Genomic DNA, 24697 nt, shown 5'->3' with positions numbered 1-24697 from the left:
TTTGAAATTTACTACTGAATCCGCCTCAGACCTCCTTGGCTACAGTGCATTCCAAATCATGGCAAGCAACATTAAAACTCCTCTTCCCTCTGGGCCCTCTCCTCAACCTGTGTCATTTGCACAGCAACTCTCCCAAATCTCAACTGCCTAAACTCTTTGTGAACACTTCTGCTAAATCTTCCCTTAATCATCTCAGCTGTTAGAACAGTGTCAGATTATCTAAATTCTTCACATAACTGAAATACTTTGGTCCATTAAGAAAATTTCATTAGGAAGCATCCTTGCAAAATCCTGTTTGCAGGCTTTGTGGAATGCCAATTTTTAATGTGAGGCAGAGGCAGTCCCTTGCTATCGAAGACAACTTGCGTTCTCCCCAGTACTCTAGGAGCCTAAAGTGACCAATGAGGCCTGCGTGGGGCGAGATGAATGAGTGGGCTGATAGCCTGGAAGCTGGTGTTCTGCCATTTTACAAAGGCTTCTGTGTGCTCCCGGCGAACGGAATGAAACTCAATGCTTTACATCCTGGGCAATCTGTACCCCTCTTATACAAAGCAACACACAGCCAGCCCCTACACCGAGATCGTGGGGACTCACACAATGAGATGAAGACAGATGAATGATTTATAAAAGTGCGGAAAAATGCTTTTAGTTCTTTTCATTCACTGCTTTCAAAGTCAAATAAACATTCCCTTTTATAAAGCGCCTTTCACAATCTTAGAATATCTAAAAGTGTCCACTAAATAAGTAACTTATGGCAGCAATTACACTTTAAATAGGAAATGCAGCCACTGATTTGGATAAACAAAACTCCCACAAACAGCAGCATAAATGCCCAGCTCTGTTTTAGTTATTTTGATTAAGAAAATAATATAAGCCAGGACATCTTGGTCTTCTTTGAAATAGTGCCAGGATGTTTTTTCTGCGTCTATCTCAGCTTAACATCTCAGCTGAAAGATGGTACCTCCATCAGTTCAGTTTTCCTGCACAAGGTTCTTAAAGTCCTGAAGGTGGACTCTCAACTTTCTGAAGGTGGTAATGTGGGAGAGGGAATTCAATTATGTTAAACTGAGTGAAATTCTGAGCCAAGTTTACTACCTGGGAATTATTGGTGTAATAAGCAATTAAAAAATGCATGTTTTTCCTCACACAATATGAGCGACAGAATAGAAGGAAAAAAAAAATCAAGCAGCAGATTTCAATTAAATGATACCGGCCTCAAGCGAAAATTTTTGCCTCTGTTTCTGTGGATTTGGACAGAAGCTATTGATCACAGACGACAAGGTGCCTGGTCTTAGCACCGTGGCACTCTACGTGCGTTTCCATGAGGTCACTATGGTAACAGGAGCATTTGGAATGATGAAAATAAATTCCCTCTCCCACATTACCTTCTTTACATAGAATTGTAGAATTAACAACCCGCACAACTAAACCAGTACAAGTTAGCATGCATGCCCACACAGCATCCCCTGACATCTGCCTACCCACACTGCACTGTATTCTCTTTCCTCTTCTGTACTCTGGTGCTTCACCTTCAATGCAACTATACATTTCCCTCAGACACTTCCAACCACTGAAAGCCACATTCTGACCATTGCCCGCGTAACAGTACTTCTGAATTCCCTGCTTGATTTAGGACACTTCCCACAAAGCAGTCTGAAGTCACGAGCAAACGATCTAAACTCACATCTTTCCAGAATTAAAATTCCTTAAAAGGCCCCTCATTTTCAATTACCACAACTCCCTTCTCAACTTCACAAGGGCCTGTACTGTTATAATGCATTTAAAAAAAATTAATTGTACCCGAGAGGCTGTAGATTCTTCCGTAGACCAAGGGAAAGATCGATAATCTTTTCACATAGAAAAACATCAATAAAAATTAAGAAATATCTGGTAGATGAACTGGTACTTTGTAGATATGAACAAGCCAACTGTAAATAGGCTCAAGAGGTTCAGTGATTTTTTTCTTACATCAGTGACACCAGTAACCACAACGAATGTCAAAAGAAGGAGACGAGTGTGATTGTAGGACACCTAAAGAGGTGTCCCCAGTTGAGGGCAACTCATTACCCTTTTATCTCATACCTCCCAATGACCGGAGCTGCTTCCTGTGCAGATTCTATTCATGTCGAGGCACAGTGCATGTGATCTTCACTCTGGGACTTCACAGAAATGTCCGGAGCACCACTTGTGAGGGAATTCTGAGTATACATTGCCCTCAAACCTCAGAGAAGCTTTCAGCTCTGTTAACTGGGAGGGACTGTGGAACACTGTCCCCTAATTCAGCAGACAACATAAAGTCACCACCATCTTGCATTTCCATTGTGACATAACGCAAGACCTATCCCATCGATTTTTACCACATAAAGCACTCCATCCAGATGCATCACAGCCTGGTATGGCGAATGATCAGTCCAAGGTGACAAGAACCTGTGGCGAGTTACGAACGCAGCCCAGTCCACTAACTCCACATACACTTTCCGCTGCCTCGGGAAAGTAGCCCTACCAGCTTGGATATCCTCACTTCTCCTATTGGGCAGAATGTACAGAAGTTTGACAACAAGTACCACCAGACTGAGGGACAGCTTCTATCCTGCTCAGCAGCCTTCTCGTGAGCTAAAGATGAACTCATTCTCCCAATGTACCACACTGTGGCCCATGCATTTAATGTGTCTCCCTGCTCTCCATTTTCTCTATAACTATTCTAGATTCTTTTTCACTGCTTTGACGAACTTACAGTAAATATGGAATGATTTGTCTGGCTGGCATGCAAACAAGAGCTCTTCACTGTGTCTCCGCACCTTTACAATAATAAACCAGTAACAATAACCGAAAGTTTGCATCAGACCCAATCCCAGAGACAAGAGACACCTCTTTCGAGTAGGGATTCTGCAAGGACCCAATTACTTACTACCTCATTATATTGCCTTTGTTAATACCCAACCAAGTGAGGGATGTGGGCTTCCTACTGTGGAACTGGGGTGGGAAATCAAGAGCATCACAAACCACCATTATCTCTGCCCTTAAACTCATGCTGCCAGAGAAACTCCAAGGTAACGATCAGGACTGGAAAATGGCAAAAATTGGAAAAGTTGGAAGTAAATTTATTATCAAAGTACATATAAGTAACCATATACAACCCTGAGATTCATTTTCTTGTGGGCATACTCTATAAATTCAATAACCATAATAAAATTAATAGAAGACTGCACCAACATTGGAAAACTGCGCGAAAAACAGCAAAATGTGCAAGTACAAAAATAATAGTAATAATAAAAAATGAATATCAAGAACATGAGAATAAGAGTACTTAGGGAACAATGCAGTGATTGGTTAAGTGAAGTTATCCTCTCCAGTCAAAGAGCCCAATGGTTGTGGGTAATAACCGTTCCAGAACCTGGTGGTGTGGGCCCTGAGGCTCCTGTACCTTCCTCCTGCTGGCAACAGCAAGAAGAGAACATGACCAGAGTGGTGGAGGTCTCTGATGAGGGAGGCTGCTTCCCTGCAACAAAGCTCAGGGTCCATGTGCTCAACGGTGGGGAGGGCTTTGCCGGTGATGGACTGGGCCGTATCCACTACTTGCAGGATTTTACATTCAAGAGTACTGGCGTTTCCATACCAGTCTGCGGTACAGCCAGTCAACAGACTCTCCACCACTCATCAAAAGAATTTTGTCAAAGTTTAAGACGTCATGCCGAATCTTCACAAGCTTCTAAGTAGAGGCGCCATGTTCTTTCTTCATCATTGCACTTGCGTGCTGGGCCCTCTGAAATGATAACACCGAGGAATTTAAAGTAGCTGACCCTCTCCACCTCTGATCCCCCGATGAGGACGGGTTCATGAACCTCCTTGGTCTTGCTGACATTGTGTATGCAGAACCACTCAGTCAGATTTTCAACCTCCCGCCTACATGCTGATTCGTCACCTCCTTTGATTTGGCCTATGACAGCGGTGTCATCAGAAAACTTGAATATGGCACAGGGGCTGGGCTTAAGCCACACAGCCATCAGTATGAAGCTTGTAGAGCTGGGGGCTAAGCACACAGCCTTGTGGTGCACAAGTGCCGGTGGAGATAGTGAAGGAAATGTTGTTGCCAATCCAAACTGCCTGAGGTTTGCCTGTGAGGAAATTGAGGATCAAATTGCAAAAGGGGGTATTGAAGCCAATATCTTGAAGATTACAGATTAGTTCTGAGGGGATGATGGTATTGAATGCCAAGCTGTAGTCAGTGAAGAGCATCCTGATGCATTCATCTTTGCTGCATGTCTACCGAAAGCATCATTACCACAGTACTGCACCAGCCATTCGTACTAACAGAATCAGAATACTGAAAGACAGTAGGTGCAGGAGTAGGCCATTCGGCCCTTCTAGCCAGCACCGCCATTCACTGTGATCATGGCTGATCATACACAATCAGTACCCCGTTCCTGCCCTCTCCCCATATCCCTTGACCCCGCTATCTATAAGAGCTCGATCTAACTCTCTCTTGAATGCATCCAGAGACTTGGCCTCCACTGCCTTCTGGGGAAGAGCATTCCACATATCCACCACTCTCTGGGTGAAAAAGTTTTTCTGCATCTGTTCTAAATGGCCTACCACTTATTCTTAAACTGTGGCCTCTAGTTCTGGACTCACTCATCAGCAGGAACATGCTTCCTGCCTCTAGTGTGTCCAATCCCTTAATAATCTTATATGTTTCAATCAGATCCCCTCTCATCCTTCTAAATTCCAGTGTACACAAGCCCAGTCGCTCCAATCTTTCAATATATGACAGTCCTGCCATTCCGGGAATTAACCTTGTGAACCTACGCTGCACTCCCTCAATAGCAAGAATGTCCTTCCTCAAATTTGGAGACCAAAACTGCACACAATACTCCAGGTGGGGTCTCACCAGGGCCCTGTACAGCTGCAGAAGGACCTCTTTACTCCTATACTCAATACCTCTTGTTATAAAAGCCAGCATGCCATTAGCTTTCTTCACTGCCTGCTGTACCTGCATGCTTGCTTTCATTGACTGATGTACAAGAACACCTAGATCTCGTTGTACTTCCCCTTTTCCTAACTTGACTCCATTTAGATAGTAATCTGCCTTCCTGTTCTTGCCACCAAAGTGGATAAACTCAAATTTTATCCACATTAAACTGCATCTGCCATACATTTGCCCACTCACCCAACCTGTCCAAGTCACCCTGCATTCTCATAACATCCTCCTGACATTTCACACTGCCGCCCAGCTTTGTGTCATCAGCAAATTTGCTAATGTTACTTTTAATCCCTTCATCTAAATCATTAATGTATATTGTAAACGGCTGCGGTCCCAGCACCGAATCTTGCGGTACCCCACTGGTCACAGCCTGCCATTCCGAAAGGGACCCGTTAATCACTACTCTTTGTTTCCTGTCAGCCAGCCAATTTTCAATCCATGTCAGTACTCTGCCCCCAATACCATGTGCCCCAATTTTGCCCACTAATCTCCTATGTGGGACTTTATCAAAAGCTTTCTGGAAGTCCAGGTACACCTCATCCACTGGCTCTCCCTTGTCCATTTTCATAGTTAGCAATGATGATCGGGAGTTGGGAGGGGGGTGGTGGTGAACAAAGAGAATCTGATGTGTGCAGTCACATTTAGTCAATGACATCTCCCTACAGACTCCGGGAGAACTTCCCTACTGTTACTCAAATATTTTGTTTCCACTTTAAACAAGCAGGTTGGGTTCTTAGTTTTAACATTTCACTTGAAAGATAGAATCTCCAGAGTACTCATGGCTTATGCACGCTGCTCGGTGGTTTAAATGAAAGGTGGGAGAAATTAATTAAACAAGAGGCTTTGTGTTTGTCAAAAATTTTAAAAAATCAATGCCCAGCTGCGAAATATTTAAAGTATTACCTCTTCAACAACTCAACAGCAAAGTGTCACCATGGAGGTTCAACGCATTTGTCACTCTAAATACCCCAAGGCTGAATTTGTCACTGAGTATCCCAAAGCTGAGATCTCCAGCCCTTGGTCAGTACCTTGAGATGCAGCCTCTCAAACAGGGCATTGTGCAGTGCTGAGTCCCAGGAGGATATTGCATAACTACAGCTTGATTTCTGCAATTCATTGACCCATGCCAGAAAGATTATTTGAGCATTAACAGAGTGGTTTCAGAATGAATTCCTACAGATTTTCCTTTCCCAAAAGACTACACATAAGGGGGGAAAAAAAGTTAAAATCTAGACACTGGCTTGAAGGATACGGTATTTTTGTTTTGTACCTTCAAAAGGTCCTTTCTCTCCACCAGAAGGGGAACTGTGTTAACCAACTGTGTTTTATTGTAAATGCAGGGCATTCAATGGCTTGCAGTAACATTACTAGGACAGCAATGTGCTGAGGAATGCTGCCGGCATGAACTGCTAATGCTGTGTGACGGGACAGCGCATTAAAGCTCTTTCCGTACAACAACTATTTCCACTTGTCTAGCACTTTGTATAACATTCCAAGCTGCTGTGTGGGAGCATTATCAAACAAATTTTAGTGCCCAGCCAGGCTATTGGAGCTGATGACCTAAAGTTTGTTCAAAGAGGTTTAAATGAGCATCTGAGAGAGCTGGAGAAGTTGAGGGGGATTGACGGACAGCAGGTGTAAGCAATGAAGCAACCATCAAATTCAAGGATCATATCAGGTCAGGAGGGCAGAATATCTTAAAGAACTATAGGCTGGAGGAGATTATAGACATCATGGAGAGATTTGTAAATGTGGGAGAGGACTGTTAAGATGAAGCTTTAGCGTAGGCTTTTCTTTACACATGGAACAAATTGCCCATTCAAACTGTGATGGTTTAGGGAAAGCACCGGAGGCCCTCAATGGAGTATTGAGTTTCCAAAGCACAGCGCAGAGTTCGCTACCGACTTCCTGCCCACTGTGGTCTCTCGAAAATAATTCTCATCTTCATCGGGAAGGGAGGGGAGACTTTCCCAATTTCTGGTCACCGCAAGAGGTTTCCCCACTTTCATTCCCCTTGGAATTTCCAGGCAGAGAAAATTTGTGGCGTTAAGCTTTGTTGCAAAGTCTTGCATTCATTTGGCACCTTTCAAGGCAACACGATATTTCAATAAACTTAAGTTGAGCCCTGATGAAGGATCTCTGCCCGAAAAGTCGACTGCATTTTGTGTATGTTATTTCACTCATCTTCACCTAATAAATTAGCTTTAAATGTAATCAGTTTTATACCACAGTAACCCAAACCATTCAATATAGTCTCATTTAACAGTTGGTTTAAGATTGAGATATAGCACCTAACGACTTCAGCATATCCTAGAATGCTTCATAGCTAATTAAAGATGTAATAATATGACAGCACATTTCCACAGATCAGGACCCCATAATCCTGAGGTAATCATGAACAAATGGCCCACTTCTACAGGAAGAGATGGGCTCTTCCTCAGTCATTGTGCACCTATCCACAGGACAGATATCCTTCTCCACAGAGACAGCACACTCCCTCAGCACTGCGCTAGAGCAGTGATTCCCAATGGGGGTGGCTGCGTGTTCTAAGGAGGCATTAGTGGAAATAGAAGTTGTCGGGAGCTGTTCAAGATTCTTTGGGGGGGAGTGTTAAGCTGCACCCTATCTTGCGGTACGAGACCTGACCGACCATGACAACATCTGATCGGCATTCCCAATCTGTGTTAATGTTTTATTTTAATTTAGCACCGTTAATGATTGATAAATAAAGCAAAACACTGGGAGAAGAATGCTCTCAAAGTTTCCCTGCATACAGAGTATGACATTCTCTTTCACAGATGGTGATTTGCAACAGTATTGCTTACCCTTGCTGCCACTGAAGAAGGAATTTTAGAATCAATTCAAGGATTTGAACGATCCAGAAATTCCAGACTAGGTAATTAACCCATTTCTTTGCAAGGTAGAAGAACAGGAAGAAAGTTGCAAGAAGAAATTGGTAAAATTCAGAATAATGAAGAAGCAAAAATGCTTTTCAAAAATGTCAGCTTTTGTGCTGTGGGGTTCCACTGTCATGAAGTTTTCTGGTCTTTGGAGAACAGCCAAACTGCTCTTCACTGCATTTCCATCCTCCTACCTTATTGAAAGAGACAACAGTGAAGTGAACCAGATACTCACAAAAAAAAACAGAAACCGTTTGGACATTGTTATGAGTGGAGACTTGAGGCCTTTGCTATCACAACTTGAACCAGATATTTCAACACTCACAAAAAAACCATCAAGCTCAAGGATCACTTTGATATCAAAGCTGCTATACAGTGCACAGGCACTGAGTAAGCTAGGTTTAAAAACAAATAAAAATTTAAAGCAGAATCATTTTTCTCACGTTAGTATATGGTAGACATGATTTTACACTATGGGGGTGCTGGAAAGCCTAAGGTGTTTGGGGGGGGGGGGGGATGTTGGGCTAAAATAGGTTGGGAAACACTGCACTAGAGACTACACTCCTCTCTAGAGCACAACCCAAACCCACATGTTTCCAACAGAGACACAATGCTGACAACCTAACAGTACTGATTCAGCAAACTCACTGGACCAAGTTGCTCTCTTCCTGGCCCTTGTTTCAGAATCAGTTTTATTGTCACTGACATATGACGTGAAACTTGTTTTGTAGCAGCAGTGCAGTGCAAGACCTTAAAATTACTATGAAAATACAATAAGAAATACATGAATATTGTGTGAGTGTGAAGTAGCATTCATGCACCGTTCAGAACTCTGACGGTGGAGGGGAGGAAGTTGTTCCTACATCATTGAATATGCATCTTTGGACTCATGTACCTATACCCTGATGGTAGCACTGAGAAAAGGGCATGTATCAGATAGTGTAGGTCCTTAATGATGAATACCACTTTCTTGTGGCGCTGCTTTATGAAGATGTCCTTGATGGTGAGCAGAGTCGTGTCTGTGTTGGAGCTCGCTGAGTCTATAACCCTCCGCAGCATTAGAGCCTCCACACCAGGCAGTGATATAACCAACTTTCTTCAGTGCAAACAGTGTCCGCGACAATGCTGATAACCCAGCCATGCTGATGCGCATGTGTTCATTAAGACAGGCTCGCAGGACCAAGCTGCTCGCTTCCTCACCCTCGTTTCATAAGTTCAGTGCCCCCCAGTGTTGAATACATTTCCCTCGGAGAGGCCTCTGATAGAAACTTGGTGTCATCCAAAGATCAGATCCACTCACCAAATTCACAATCTGAATCAGGTTTAATATTACTAGAATGCGTTGTGAAATTTGCTTTTTTTTTTGCGGCAGCGGAACACTGCAATACACATTTTTAAAACCCATAAATTACAATAAATATATACAGTCCTGTGCCAAAGTCATAAGCACATACTGTATGTATAGCTAACGTGCCCAAGACTTTTGCACTGTACTATATATTATGTCTTTCCAGTTACCAAATAATACTTAACACTACTGAGCTAATACTCTTAGTTCTGTTTCCCAACCAGATTCCTATTTCAATCAATATACAGAACCGTGCAAGAGTCTTAGACACTACATGTGCCCAAGACATTTGTACAGTCCTGTACATATAAAATTAAATTAAATAATTAGTACAAAGAGGGGAAAATACTGAGGTAATGTTCATGGGTTCTTTGTTCATTCAGAAATCTGATGGCAGAGTGAAAGAAGTTGTTCCTAAAACGTTGAGTGTGTGTGGCTCCTCCTTGATGGTATGAATGAGAAGAGGGCACGTCCAGGGTGCTGGTCCTTAATGACAGATGCTGTCTTTTTAAGGCACCACTTTTTGAAGGTGTTCTGGATGCTGCGGAGTCCGTGAGCCAGGACCCCAAATTTGGGCCACCGGTACCATCTGGGGGGAATAATTCTTATAGTCATTTTTGGCAAGGTATACACCCCTAGTCCTAGAAAATATGTGATATCATTGCAGTGGTGGTAGCTTTCTGTGTGATCAGAAATCAGTCACCATTGAGGACCAAGAACTGGAAGTATATGTAGCAGGTGCACATGTGGGCCCACAGCCTCTCCCAACCAGGGAACACTGTGTCCAGGAAACCAAGGAAGCTGCTCTTCTTGCCTGCAAGAAGAACCTGGTGTGGACATTTGCAAGGCAAACAAATCCAGAGAATCAGACAATCCCAGGCTGGACTGGCTTTAATATCAGCTCCAGGGACCAAGAGCCAATCTCACAAGATATTGTTGGGTACCTGCCAACCATCAATTCACCAGCCACAGAGTTGACCACACTATTTGAAATCCTGAACCAATAAGGGCTAATCAGGAAGGGATTTCATGTAGAAACGATTGTGGCAGTCATGGATCGAGCACTCTGCAAAAGCCACTGAAATTGCCTGGAAGCACAAAGAGCGCTTCTCCAACATTCTTCTCAGGATGGGGACATTCCATACCACATGTAATGCCTTAGCCATCCTAGGAGAGCTATCCGCATTCTGGATCTCATACACTGACATGATAGAGAACGCAGAACTTGGGCTTCTGCGCTCCGTTCATGAGAGGGACTGAGAGCTGCACCTCCATGTATAAGAACCATGATCCCATGGTGCTTTGCCTGTGATAAGATGAATTATACCAGGTACCCGTCCCCTTACTTTGCTCAGATGATGAACCTCCCAGAGAAGAATCCTTCTGTGTATGAGGCCTTCAAGACAGGCCAATTCTCAGTGCAGCTGTCAAGTAACAACCCCTTTGGGCAGATCCCTGTGGACCAGGCTATCAAACAAAGACACACAGACTCCTGGAGGCACATCACGGTTCAGCCAGAATGCTGGAGCTATCGAGCGTTACTACATAACAGCTGAGCACTGCAGTGCATTCCTGGGACAGTTAAGGGAGACAGTGCAAGGCAACAAATCAGAGCTTTGTCATGTGGAGATACAGCGGCCAAGAATCCAGAAAGATGAGGAAGCAGTTTCAGCAGTGGTTAGCCTCAAATGTGAATGGGTCAACCCATTTGCAGAGAAGCGGGACCTCATTAGCATCTCTACGGCAAAGGCAGCCCCCAGGGACATTGCCTCCGACCTGATGAAGGCATATGAGATTGGTGAGCAATGCTATGCAACCTTCAAGGATGAGAGACTAGAGGAAGACCCACCAGCAAAGAAATTCCATGACCCAATGAAAACCAACAAGCTGAAAACATTCAGTGATTCAGATTCAGTTTATTGTCATTTAGAAACCACAAATGCAATGCAGTTAAAAAATGAGACAACGTTCCCCCAGAATGATATCACAAAAGCATATGACAAAACAGACTACACCAGAAAATCCACGTAACGTTTGGCAATCCCCAATCCAGAGTCCGGAGAGGCTGCTGCGTATTAATATCGCGCTACCGTCTTAGCGCGTTCCCTGGAAAGGAGCTCCAAATCCAGCAGACAAAAACAAGACCAAAAACTAAAGCTACAAGACCTGCACAAAACCACATAATTACAACATATAGTTACAACAGTGCAAACAATAGCATAATTGATAAAAAAACAGACTATGGGCACCGTAAAAATAGTCCAAGATGTTAAAGGACTGTAAGTTCAAATGAAATCACCACAGTTTCCACAAGCCCCCAGGATCCTGACAGACTCGCCATCCCACGCCGGCAGCAGAAGGAAGTACTCCCGCTACGGACTTCCAAGGCGCCGCCCGACTCAGCCTCGCAGACGCAGCACACACCAAAAGCAACCTGAGTCCATTGAAAGGACTCCGAGCCGACGACCAACCCCTCCGGTACAGCTTCTCTGAGCACCATCCTCTGCCGAGCATATTAAGACGGTCCCGCCAACAGCTATCGGAATGCGACCCCGAGGACTGGGGGCCTGTTCTTCCCAGCAGTCCCGGACCTCACAGCAACAGCAGCAACGAAGAAGGTCTGCCTGGTATTTCCCAATGTTTCTCCGTGCTTCCACGTCCGTTTTCAATCGATTATGATTGCGCACGGCACCCCACTTCACAAATAACAGATAATCAGTTCCAGAGTGGCCGCTGCAAGCTGCGTCGTGCCGCCATCTTGGATCATGTTGGATATGTGTAAGAAGAGAGAAGTGAAATCAAATGGGAGGGCGATCATCTTGAAAGCACACAGGCCTTTGTTTGGACACATCAGTGATGGCACAACGGCGCTGTCTATGTATGGAGGATATCCTTTCTCATCCCCTTGGACCATTGCTCTGGGCCCTGTCCACACCAGAAGGATTGCTGAGAAAGACAAATGAAGCTACTTTAGTCACAACCTTGCAGAAAAATGTAGCAGTAGAAGAGCAACTCCCAGGAAACTCTACTACAGTGGTTGATGGAATGAACTTGGTCCAAAGAGTGAGGGTGATCAAGTTACTTTCAGAGATGTTGTCACAACAATTCTGGGTATGGCTCTGAGGGAAGGCAGTCAGAGTAGCAGAATAGATGTTGTGTTCGACACATACAAGGAGAACTCTATCAAGAATAGTGAAAGATCTCTATGGGGTGAAGAGACTGGTCATGAGTCGCAAGGTATCACAGGCACACAGATGGTGAGGCAGTGGAGGAGCTTCCTGACCAAAGTCAGTAACAAAAATAGTCTCATTAGATTCATAGTCCATGAATGGAGGAAGGCAGAGTACAGAGCAAAGCTACAGAAGATTCCGTATGCAACTGTGAATGACAAATGTTACAGAATCACATCTCAAGACAGTGAGGAGGTGTCAGCTCTTCAGTGTCAACAAGAAGAAGCAGATGGCCGCCTACTTCTCCATGCTGCCCATGCCACAAGAGAGGGATACCAATCTGTAGTGATCTGTTCAGATGACACAGATGTCTTTAGCATTTGTGACAAGATAGAGGCCCCATTGTTCCAGAAGTGTGGCATTAGAACCCGTACAAGGTTTGTAGACATCAGGAAGGCTGCTGCCACTGTTGGCATGGAGGTTTGTAGGGCTCTCATTGGGTTGCACGCATATACAGGATGTGACACTGTAAGCGCTTTTGCAGGCAAAGGGAAGACAATTGCCCAAAAACTTATGACCAGCAACAGGGAAACTCAGGACACATTCTTAGAGTTGGGTCAGGAATGGGACCTCTCCCCAGAACTGATGGACAAACTGGAGGCATTTACATGTCTCCTGTATGCCCCAAAAGCATCGACCACCAAGGTCAATGAGCTCAGGTATCACCTTTTCTGTGCCAAAAAAGGTGAAATCGAAAGTCATCAATTCCCACCATGCAAGGACTGCTTAACAAAACATGCACAGTGAGCCAACTACCAGGCTGGTATATAGAGAAGATGTTTGGAGAAGGACCCACAAATGCCAAGCCCTGTTGGCAGAGGATGGAAGATGGAGAGAGAAGAGGAAGCTGAACAGTTGGTGGTGCACCGGATGGAAGGCCAGCCAGCACCCGATGCCGTCCTGGATCTACTGGCCTGTACCTGTCCAAAGAAATGTTCACTCCCAAGATGTATGTGTGTTGCAAATGGCCTCGGGTATACTGACGTGTAGACTGGCAGACTGTGAGAACCAGTCATCCACCTCAGAGAGTGTGGAAAGTTCCGATGAAGACGTGGAAGACTTGGAAAATTATTATGATTATTAATAGGTTATGAAAGTATGGAAAGCAGTCTTTGATTAAATATATTCATTTTACAACCAAATAGGGTCTAGGTTATGGCTGTGTCAAACCCCAGATTTGAATTAATGTACTGTAATTCTATATGCTATGACAAAAGCTTAAGATTTTTTTGATTTGATACAACAATGTTGAAAATATCATGACATTGATAAAACTCCAGAAATCTCTCCATTTGAGTTTTTTTACCTTTTGAGGGGTGGGGTAACATTTTCTGCTGTACTGATGTTAATACGGAATATATACAAAAAGTGATTACTTCTTTGAATTCCTGAATAAATTCTTTACAAATCCATGCGATTATATATGTCCTAGGGTTTTTATTGACTTTCCCAAAATAAACAACAGACATCTATTTTTCTAAAAATGAAATTATTCACTCTACTGAAATTGGGCACTGTACTGCAAGTGCCACCAATGACAGTTTTCAATGGAGAATTTTATAACAACATTTGATGAAAAGTGCTTGAACTCAGCTATCATTGCGACAAATTTCAATGTTGAGGGATCACTGATGACAAAATACCACTAGGTTGAATATATATGTTGTAATTTATATTGGCTACTTTTCAGAAATGCTTATTTTAGGGTAGAATTATAAAATGCATGAGAGCACACATAAAGCTACCACTGGTGCAATGCTATCACATATTTTCTAACTCTAGAGATGTATACCTTGCCAAAAATCACTGAGCATTATTCCCCTCAGATGGTACCGACCAACCCTATTGGCTCACGGTCTACATGGTGGAGCTGATTGAGTTCACAACGTTCTGCAGCTTCTTCTGACCCTTCATACCAGACGATGATGCAACTAGTTCGAATGCTCTCCACTGCACATCTATAGAAATTTGAGAGCGACTTTGGTGGCTTACCAACTCTCCTCAAAGTCCTAATGAAATATTGCCGCTGTTGTGCCTTCTATGTAATTGTACCAAGATGTTGGCCCCATGATACATCCTCAGAGATGCTGACACCCAGGAATTTGAAACTGCTCGTCCCTTCCACTTCTGATCCCTTGATCAGGACTGAAGTGTGTTCCCTTGACTTCCCCTTCCTGAAATCCACGATCAATTCTTTGGTCTTACTGACTACAAGTGCAAGTTTGTTGCTGTGACACCACTCAACCAGCTAATCTACCTTGCTCTTGCACCTTCTTGGCACCAAGTGAAATTCTGCCAACAATAGTTGTGTCAGGCAGATTTTGTAGATGGTTTTTGAGCTGTGCCTAGCCACACAATCATGGGTGTAGAGAGGGTAGAGCTATGGGCTAAGCATGCATCCTTGAAATGTTGACTGTCAACGAGGAAGAGATGTTATTTCCAATCCGCACAGACCGTGGCCTCCCGGAGAGCACATCAAGGATCTGGTCGCAGATGGAGGTACATGGTTCTAACCAGCTAGCTCCAAAACCTGGGCCTGAATGTATGATTGTGTTGAATACTGAGCCGTAGTCAACAAACAAGCCCTTTGATCACTTGTGACCACGTGAACCATCATTTAGACCAGGGGTTCCCAACGCTTTTTATGCCATGGTCCAATACCATTGAGCAAGGGATCTGTGGACCTCACATTGGGAACTCCGAATTTAAACTAACCCGAAGCAAATCCCTCATTACACTTTACATATTCTCCTCATCAACCCTTAAGATTCCAGAACTTGCCTAATCGCCGGGGGCAACTCACAGCGACCAGTTCACCTATCAACCGGTAAGTCTTTGCGATTCGGGAGGAAACTCACAGATACAAGGAGGGCGTGCCACTTCCACAGTCAGCACCCAAGGCTGGGACTGAACCTGGGATGCTGAGGCAATAAGGCAGTGGCTCTATCAGCTGCACCATGAGACTAACCAAACATTAAAGTGAAGGGGAGGAAGAAACTTTAAAACCACAGCCTATCTGTGACTTTGCGTCCTTACCCTGCCAGGCAGCCTGGCCTACCACGGGTTCGTTTCGTTCTGCGCACCAACAACTTTCTGGCTAAACGGCCCGGGTCTGTCACCAGTCTTGGTGTAAAAGTGCCTTGGCCGATTTCACTCGCAAGTGGCCTGGCTATAGTTTAATTAGCCCTTCTTTCCTAGATTTCCCAGGAGGAAATAGCTAAGCTGTATCCACCTTATCAAACCCCTTCATCTCCAATCCCCTAGGAATGATATCGAAAGCAGACAGGAGCAGAAAGTAAGGAAAACAGATGGAATTTAGCTTCCAGACATAAAATTATTAGGTACAGCCATTTTAAACCTGTCATTGAGACGCTTCTATTAATTCTTATTAAATATCATAACCTCAAGCTTACAGAAGGTCACTTTTTTTATATTAAATTTGCAATATTCCTAAATTGAGACTCAGATTCATTAAACCACACATCACATTTGCTGGTCTGATTAGAACTTACTCTTGAATCGCAGATGTGGTATTTGCCTTCCTCAGCTCTGTCCCATCACTCTCTATCCCCTCTGCATCCTTATTCCCCCCCCAAGATTCTACCATTCACCTACAGGGCACACCTGGGACAACTTAGAGTGGTCAATGCACCTAACGACCCATACGCCTTTGCAATTTGCAAGGAAACTCATGTGGTCACAGGCAGAAACGTGAACGCCACACAGTCAGCACCCAAGGCCAGGGCTGAACTCGAGTAGTTGGAATGGTGAGGCAGTTATGAAGGCAAGAGCTAGTTCTCCAGTGCACCAATCTCTCCCCAGTACCCAAGCAGGATTATACCTTTATGAAAGGCATCCTAGGAAGGTTATTCAAGTGGGGAGGTGGACAACATGCCAAACTCCTACCCTGAACCTCATCTGACAGCCATTCCAGTTACATCAGTAAAAAGGAAGATCTTTCAGGGCTTCTAGGCTTTGACCCTTCACAGTGACCTCAACTGACCATAGGCTGTGGGGACATGCAAGGTCTGAGTCAGGTTAACCCACGGCACAGTCAACGTTAACCACCTAGGCCAACAGCTTTGGAATAAACATCCAAACCCTTGGAAAGTGTCCCAAGGACTCACACCCGTCAGGAATTGAAGCCAAGGCAAAGTTGCTGGATAACTGGGCCACAAGGAGCAAAGAGTTAGATTGGTGTTGGGATAGTTAAGATGTTGCCACTACAGTACTACAGCTCAGGTACGTATGACTTCTGCGCCTTACTTCATGGGCCGAAGGGCCTGCACTGTGCTGTAATGTTCCATCTCCTTGGACCTACTATACAAGTGTGACAGGAGGCTACTCCATAACTTTTACTTGCTGCACCTCATTTAGCAACCATGCCCTTAAGATGTTTGCATACGCAACTTTATAGCTTGTAAACCACCCCAAGGCACTCAGCAGCAGTGCACTGAGTGAAGGAGGAAGATCTATCGTGACGAGAGAGCAGCCTTTGAAGAGAGGAGTTTGTTTTTTTAAAGGAACACCTAACCGAAGCAGAGTGTGGGACCCCCAAGCTCGGGAATCTAGCTGTGAAGAGAATAAGAGCCTGCAATTCGATTATATCTATCGTGTCCAAACGTGCCTTAGTTGCTGTAACAAGCGGCTGCAATCCGCTTGAAAAGCCATTGATACCCAGAAAGGGCAGGGACTCGTACGAGGAGATGAGTTCATTATCATGCTGCTAAAATCAAGTTACACTGCAGGCCCACATGGAATTTTAAATCTGATCTGTCATACATGCCAAAAATACCAGAGTTTAATTTAGTATTTCTAGCCTGACTGTCCTAAAAGTCACATCTCGTGTTTGAGCTCCAGATAAACACAATTCAACCTGCGCTGGACAGTTTCCATAGGCAACACTCTTCCTTTTGCCTGGCACTTATGTAGTCTAGTAGTTGAGCACAGACAGTTGCCCCCCACGGCGTTGCCCTTCAAATGCATCGGAGACTGACAACAGGAGACCAAAGGAGAGGCTAAGCCCATGATCTTTTGTTTTTGAATCCACAAAATGGCGAGTGAGATTCTGTAGAATGCAAGCGCTGGTGAACTTTGCCCGCAGTCCAGCTGGGAGTGACAGCATGGTGCACCTCCTCCTGCACCTTTCCATGGAGACGAAGAGCAGACTGACAGCCCTCGCTTCGACAGCACTTGGGAGTTAGCAGCAGAGCAAGTGAGCCTCAGTTACAAAGCCTTCAGCTGTCAATGAAAGGCTGCAGTCAGGCCCCAATCTTAATGTAATCATTGTCACAGTATAACCAGCTCAAACCAGAAACATTCACAGTTCTCAAGTGCTGACTAATTAACAAAAAGATATCTATCTTCATGGCTGTTTCAGATCCAGATAAAATTGCTTTTTGAAAAAATTAGTTTCATTTCATAGAAGAATAAAAATATATGTTAAAAACCCTACGGGTGTTGCCATTCTGAAATAAAGAAACAAAACATGCTGGAAATACCCAGCGGGCCAGGCACGCGCCTGCAGAGGGAGAAACACAGTGAATGATTCCGGGTAAAGACCCTTCGTGAGTCTTTGTGACCTGAAACACGAACTCCGCTTCTCTTTCTGAAGATGCTGCCCGACCTGCCGAGTGCTTCCTGCATTTGCTAGTTCGGTTTGATTGACCCTAGAGCAGGCTCAAAGGCTGGCACACCATTGTGGGCTGAAGGGTCTGCATTGTGATTTAGTGTTCTCTGTGCAAATTTTACGTTGTAGATATTCCAGGATCCAACCGGTCCAAAGAAGGCATCCATGAGGGTTTGTAAAACCAAAGACAATGGATTCACTGCCAGGAGCTGATCCTCCTGGTGGGATAGTCCCTCGCCCACCTCAGGAACCCAGCCTTCACCGGGATCAGTATTGCTGTGGTCTGCGGACAAATGGACAGCCTTCACTGCACGGTGAAAACTGAAAGTGAGAGGCTGGAGAAAGGGAGGGGAGAGGCAAGAATAACTGTGCCCGGACTGAACCTGCAAACGTATGACAGTATACATATGCCAGCAGGTACCAACCTGCGGTCATATACGTCCACCAAAGTCTCATCTCAGGTCACCTGAGACTAAGGACTGGTTTGTGAAGCTTGTTGGTAGCTGGTGCACAATAGCTATCACACATTCCACTCCACCAGGCAGAGTCCAATACCCACAACTTCAGGGTCTCATGGACAACCCAAGCAGCCACAGACCAAAGCACTGTTCAGCTAATATACCCCAGGATCTCAGACATTCCCAACTCTGCCACGCCAAGTTCGAGACCCAGAACCTCAGGATCTCAAGACCAGTGCCAGCAGCCAGACGCCCATGCCTTGTTCCACTATAATATCCTGGGAGCTTGGACAATTTGCCCTGAAGTGACAGAAAATGAGCAGGAGATGACTGTGCAAAGAACAAGGCAGTGCGCACACGTCCGGCTGGAAGTGGAAACGGGAAAGGAGCTCCGTCCTCACGCAGTGAACTTCCTTGTGAGGAACAAAGTGGTCTGGGTGCCTGTGGTATGTGAGTATCTTGTGACTATTCACGACCTACCACAGAAACAACACAACAGAAGCACAAGACCCAGCTTTGAAATAGATAGATGAGAAGCCCTGTTACTTCAACCTAGGAAAAAAAACTTTCACGTCGCAGAGGGAGACGAGCTAATCCTCCTGGGCCCTCAAGTATGAGGGTTGGAATGCCAGCAACCTCTGGCTCAGTGTGGGAAGTAGGGAAAGCTAACTTCAGAGTGGTTGCCTTGACGATGCTTGCAACATTGTCTCATCATAATGAGCACTGTTTCAGCATGACTTCTGGCAGCAACCACCGCGATCCAGGCCTTGCTACAGCCTGTGGACAAATGACCAAGCCTTGTGCACAACGAAAACTGAGGGCGAGAGGGTTCAGAGGGGGGCGGAGTACAGAGACCAGCAGGACACCCACTGTAGTGGCAGCAGTTAGCGCAATGCTATCACAGTGGAGGTGGGAAGCTGAGATGGAGATTGAGCCTTGAGGTGTAGAGACAGGAAAACATGTCGTCATGTCACGTTCTGCGATGGGCTGGGATAAACACATGTTGGACTGGTAACCATAAAACACAACAACAGACTTAGACCATTCAGCCCATCGAGTCTGCTCTGCCTTTTCATCATGGCTCATCATCCTTCTCAATCTCAATCTCCTGCCTTCTCCCCGTAACCCTAAACACCCCTACTAATCGACTTTACCTACCAACCTATGCAATGACTGCCTCCACAGCCATCTGTGACAATGAATTCCACTGACATACCACCCTCTGCACAAAAACCACTCATCCCTGTTCTAAAGGGGCAAACTTTAATTCTGTGCCCTCTGGCTATATATATATATATATATATATATATATACACACACATATACACACACACACACACACACACACACACACTCACACTCACTCACTCTATAGGAAGCATCCTGTCCATATCCACTCTATCTAGGCCTTTCACTTCTCAATAGGTAACCTGGTGACTTCATGCACAACATTTGAAGGAGGATAGTTTGAAAGGTGATGCACTCTCTGGGGAGTGGGGTGAAAAAGAAAATCAGTTTACGTTGGCTTCACCCATGACCAAGGCAGAAACAGATCTCAATCCTCCTCTGGGTCCAGTGCCTGAGTACGGCCTACACTCTTCACAGGCCACCGATGATTACTTGGCTGTAAGTGACATCAAAACCTGCAGCCATACCATCTGGGACACGGTGGTCAGTCCAACAAACTCCAGTACCTGTCACGATGCAGGGAAGTCCAGGTGCCCAGAAAACACTTCCCTCATCCCACTGTCTTGCTGAACAATCTACCTTGGTCTCAGCCTAGGCACCGCTCATCCTGGGTGAGCAGCAACATCATCTCAAGATGCTGAGCACTAAACGCTGTCTCACCATTTAACAGTGGGCTCAATTGCCATACAAAGGGCTGCACAAGAATGCACAGTGAGAGGGCACTGACATAGGTGAGAAGCCCACGAGACTACCGGAAATCCAGAGAGACACACACAAAACTCTGGAGGAACTCAGCAGGTCAGGCAGCCCCTACGGAGTGGAAGAAAGTCAAAGTGTCGGCTCGAGACCCTTCATCAACGTCAGCTGTTTATTCCTTTCCACAGATGCTGCCTGATCAGCTGAGCTCCTCCAGCAATGCCTGCGCACGTGTGTTTGGTTGTCAGAGGTGAGCAACTTGCTCAATTCTCCACAGTCAGTGACAATAACCTCCCCTTGTATAGGAGGCACGCTGCGACAGGAGCAGAGCAATCTGCGGCAATATCTACCCTGGATAAGCAGGGTGGACATTACCCTGTCTAGCCGATATACCGAGGACCGGTAATTTCTCCCTGGGGTTCAAATATCATTGGCCAACCGCAGTAAACCTAGATCAAAAGTTCATCTCATTGCTGTTATTGTGCTACAATGTCTACATAATGATACATACTGAGAGTATAAATTATTCATTAAGTTAGGGCCTTTTGTTGAAACAATGGAAAATGCACAAAATGTATTTACATCTTTCTCTTCCTCTGTAAAACAGACACCAATTTATGAATCTCATCGTTACTTAGGTGAGACTAGATTATGGCAACCAATCTAGAACATTTAAATATAAACCTCTGTTTTTTGTTAGAGTGAACATTTGGCTATTGAAACAGTTCAGGGAGCTGTTTCAATTATCCAAAGATCTACTAATATAATCCAGATTCCTTCTGTTGAAGTGCTAAATTCAGAAAACGTGGTACTTTGGAGATTCAGTGTTGTAATCCTCAGTTAATCTATGTACACAGAAAGGAAAGCAATTGAGACTGCATTCACATGTGGGGTGTATGGTCTATAGAAACTCACCTATTGTGACTAGGTTAAGCTTGCTTCAAGTGAGACCTTCTCAAAGTCCAAATGAGTGCAAAGACAGTGTGGCGTCCATTACCCACGGAAGATGGTTGTCAGTTATACTCCAAGTTAAGGTACAAAAAAAGTTTGTGGTTTAATCCACAAGGCCTCTCTAACCTCATCAGTGTCTTCATCCTGCTGGCTTCTTTCTCAGTACAGTCATTTGATTTCTCTCAGCCGACCAACATTAACTCCATATGCATCATCCCCATCTCTGCGGCCTGTCGCCACAAATCGAGACGCTTCAGACTAATTTCCCATAAAAGTTCTCCATCTAACCAGCAGCTGCCATCTTCAAACTTTAAAAACCCAGTCTTGCTCCCACTTCATTTCCTCTTTGGCCCTGTAGACTTTGACCAGCTCTTCACTGGTACCCTGGCTCGCCCTCTGACTGAACCGTGACAAAAGAGATCAAGTTGGATAGGTCCAGACACTCAAACATAGAATGAGAGATTATCTCACTGAAAGCTCCAAACTTTTTCAAAGGACTGGAACAGTACAGGTGATGTTTTCCCTGGCTGGTGTCTAGAACCAGAGGACACAACCTCAAAATAAGGGGTCAACTGTTCAGGGAGAGAGAGTAAAGATCTTTTGGAATTCTCCACTCAGGATGGCTTTGAAGGTGAAGTTCATTTGTTTGTTTAGAGAGACAACACAGTAACAGGCCCTACGAGCCAGCACCCCAATTACACCCACGTGACCAATTACCCTACTAACCTGTACGCCTTTTTGACGTGGGAGAAATCCAAAGCACACAGAGGAAACCTAGGCAGTCATGGGAAGGATGTGCCAACTCCTTACAGAGAGCAGCGGGTACTGAACCCAGGCTGCTGGGTCTGTAATAGCGCCAAACTAACTGCTACAGTATGGCTGCACCCTTTCAGACAGCGCTAGATTGATTTTGGAAGATTAAGAGAAATTGTTTGAAGATGGTACTGGTGAGACACGGCCACACTTTGCAGGCAGCCAACACAACCACTAACAATCTGCTAAACATACCTTTTCAGGACAATCATCGCTGCAATCCGCACTCTACAATTTCCCGCAGTGAGGCGCACTTTTACACTGTCAGTATGACCTGGTGTTTTGGTCACATCCTGAAACATTCAGCGAGCTGGACTCTCGAGTATGCAGGTACGACTGCAGTGGCCTCTGTCGGAACGGACTCAGGGCCGGTCTGAAGCGGTCTGGATAACCAACTGACATTTCAGCCGATTTAAGTACCAGGCCAGACTGAAAAGAGTTCGGCATCGAGGCCAAGGGTGTTCAGCTCACCACTCCGTGAAACTTTATTCGCCTCAGCGCTAAACTGACTCTGCAGGTGTGGCCGGCAGCCATCGGCACTCACCAAAGCTCTAAACCAAGCCCCACAGCTGTGATCTGCAGACACTGGGCTCCTGGACCGACCGTAGTGCTGAACTGGCTCCGCGGCCTCGCACTTGCCTTCGGGGACTTTACAGCTCATGTTCTGTGCATAGTTTGTCTGCCTTTTTTATCTTTTGCAAGATTTGTCCTTTCTTTTCCGCACACTGGATGGGTGACTGCCTTTGTTTCCTGAATTCTATCGTGCCTCTTTGTTTTGTGGCTGACTGCAAAAAGGTGGCTCTCAGGGCTGTTTATAGTACACATTCTTTGATAGTAACTATACTTTGAACTTTGACAGATTTTGCAAGGTTAAGGGAATCATGTGACATTGTTTGCTACTGGTCAATGTCACTAACGTACTGAACGGTGGAGTAGGTACACAGGGTTAATACCCTAGTGCTGCCTCCGACTTTTAATAACCAGACCCGGTAAACAGCAGCATTACTAGTAAACTGGAGGCCCAGACTGATGTTCTGGAAACTCGAGTTCAAACCTCAGCACAGCAGCTGAGGAAGTCCGGTTCAATGCACTCAATAGAATTAGCTGCAGCGTTGGTAACTAAAGAACTACCAGACTGTCACAAAGGCCCACTTGGTCTGATGCACTTTATGGAAGGCAATCTGTCAGTCTCGTCCAGTCCACACACGTACATGACTCTCCCTTGAAACCAGCACAGCAAACCACTTACTTCAGCGGCAATTAGTGATGAGCTGATGACGCAGAGAACAAATGATCCTAACCCTCCACCAGGCCTTTTTTCCCCTCCGCTCGATACTGAAACTCAGAGTTACCATCAATTCCAAACAGGCAGGTGACGAGGGCAGCACCCATTAACATTTACCTCACACCCTTCAGCCTTTCACCTGTTCACATCGCAGCCAGTAATTGCGGTACAGATTATAGAGGGGCTTATAAAAAAACAAACAAGCTGTAAAGGTCAGACCCTGCATACTGGTAACAACATCCACCATCATAAAGTCACAAACACTCTCTCACTGACACTTCTACTTACCTGTGCTTGGCCCACATGCCTCTGTGCTTGTCCTAGCCATGTACACTACTGTAAGTACAGTTTAGCTAGGAGACCCAAGACTTTTGCAAAGTACTGTAATTTTATGTATTCAACTGCAATGCTGCCGCACAAACAAAAAAACAAATTTCATAGCGAATGTGAGTGATGATAAACCCGATTCAAATATGGGTCTCTATTGTGGGCAGAGTGGGAAGGGAGAGGGGAGGGAGCAGGAAGCACCAGAGAGACATTCTTTAAGGATCAATAACCCAGTTGTTTGAAATCAAATGACCTTGCCTGGTATCTCAGGGCAGTGCAAGTCTGCACCTGTGCCACCCCCTTCTCTGCCACCTAGCCCACACCCCACTCGCGGCGCTCCACTGTCACCACTCCCAATATCTTTCTCTCCCGCCAGATTTACAAACCCACTGTCCTCTCCACGTTGACAAATGCAGCACTGTGTAAAAGTCTTTGGCACCCGAGCAATCTACTGTACACGTCCCTAAGACTTTCGCAGAGTGCTGCCCCTGCCCAATAGTCCTGTTGTTATTGCACCTGCCTTGACCACTCTCTCCGACATCTGTTCCATATACACACTGCCATTCAGGTCCATTTTAAATCCTCTCCCCTCTCACCACAAACCTATGCTCTCTAACTTTTGATTTCCAAGCCCTAGGAAAGAGATGGGTGTGCACTCATCCTACCCAGGTCACTGACGATTTCAAACACCTCGATAAGATCATCCCTCCATCTCTTACGCGCCAAGGAATAAAACTCCAGCTTGCCCAACCTCTCCCTATAACTCAGGCCCTAGAGTCCAGTCAACATTCTCCCCAGTCACAAAACCAGGCCTTCTGGCCCATCATGTCAGTGCTAACTTTAACCACTAATCCCATTTATCCGTGTTACATCCTCACACCTCTAACGTCC

The 24697-nt window shown here is 45.1% G+C and overlaps 1 protein-coding gene across 5 annotated transcripts in view; it reads right to left on the bottom strand.

The window, feature by feature from the left end:
- hipk2 (homeodomain interacting protein kinase 2) overlaps nt 1-24697 on the bottom strand; it is a 253549-nt gene that overhangs the window by 200926 nt on the left and 27926 nt on the right. The window contains exon 1 of one of the 5 annotated variants that reach the window (XM_073058966.1): nt 22390-22410. The exons of the other annotated variants lie outside the window; for them this stretch is intronic. The gene's annotated coding sequence lies outside the window, so the exon portion shown is untranslated. Of the gene's footprint in view, nt 1-22389; nt 22411-24697 lie in introns of those variants that run through there. 5 annotated transcript variants of the gene reach the window in all.

Source organism: Hemitrygon akajei, chromosome 10 (genome assembly GCF_048418815.1).
Source record: "Hemitrygon akajei chromosome 10, sHemAka1.3, whole genome shotgun sequence".
In the NCBI taxonomy this organism is placed as follows: Eukaryota; Metazoa; Chordata; class Chondrichthyes; order Myliobatiformes; family Dasyatidae; genus Hemitrygon; species Hemitrygon akajei.
This window is presented reverse-complemented; position numbering and strand designations above follow the sequence as displayed.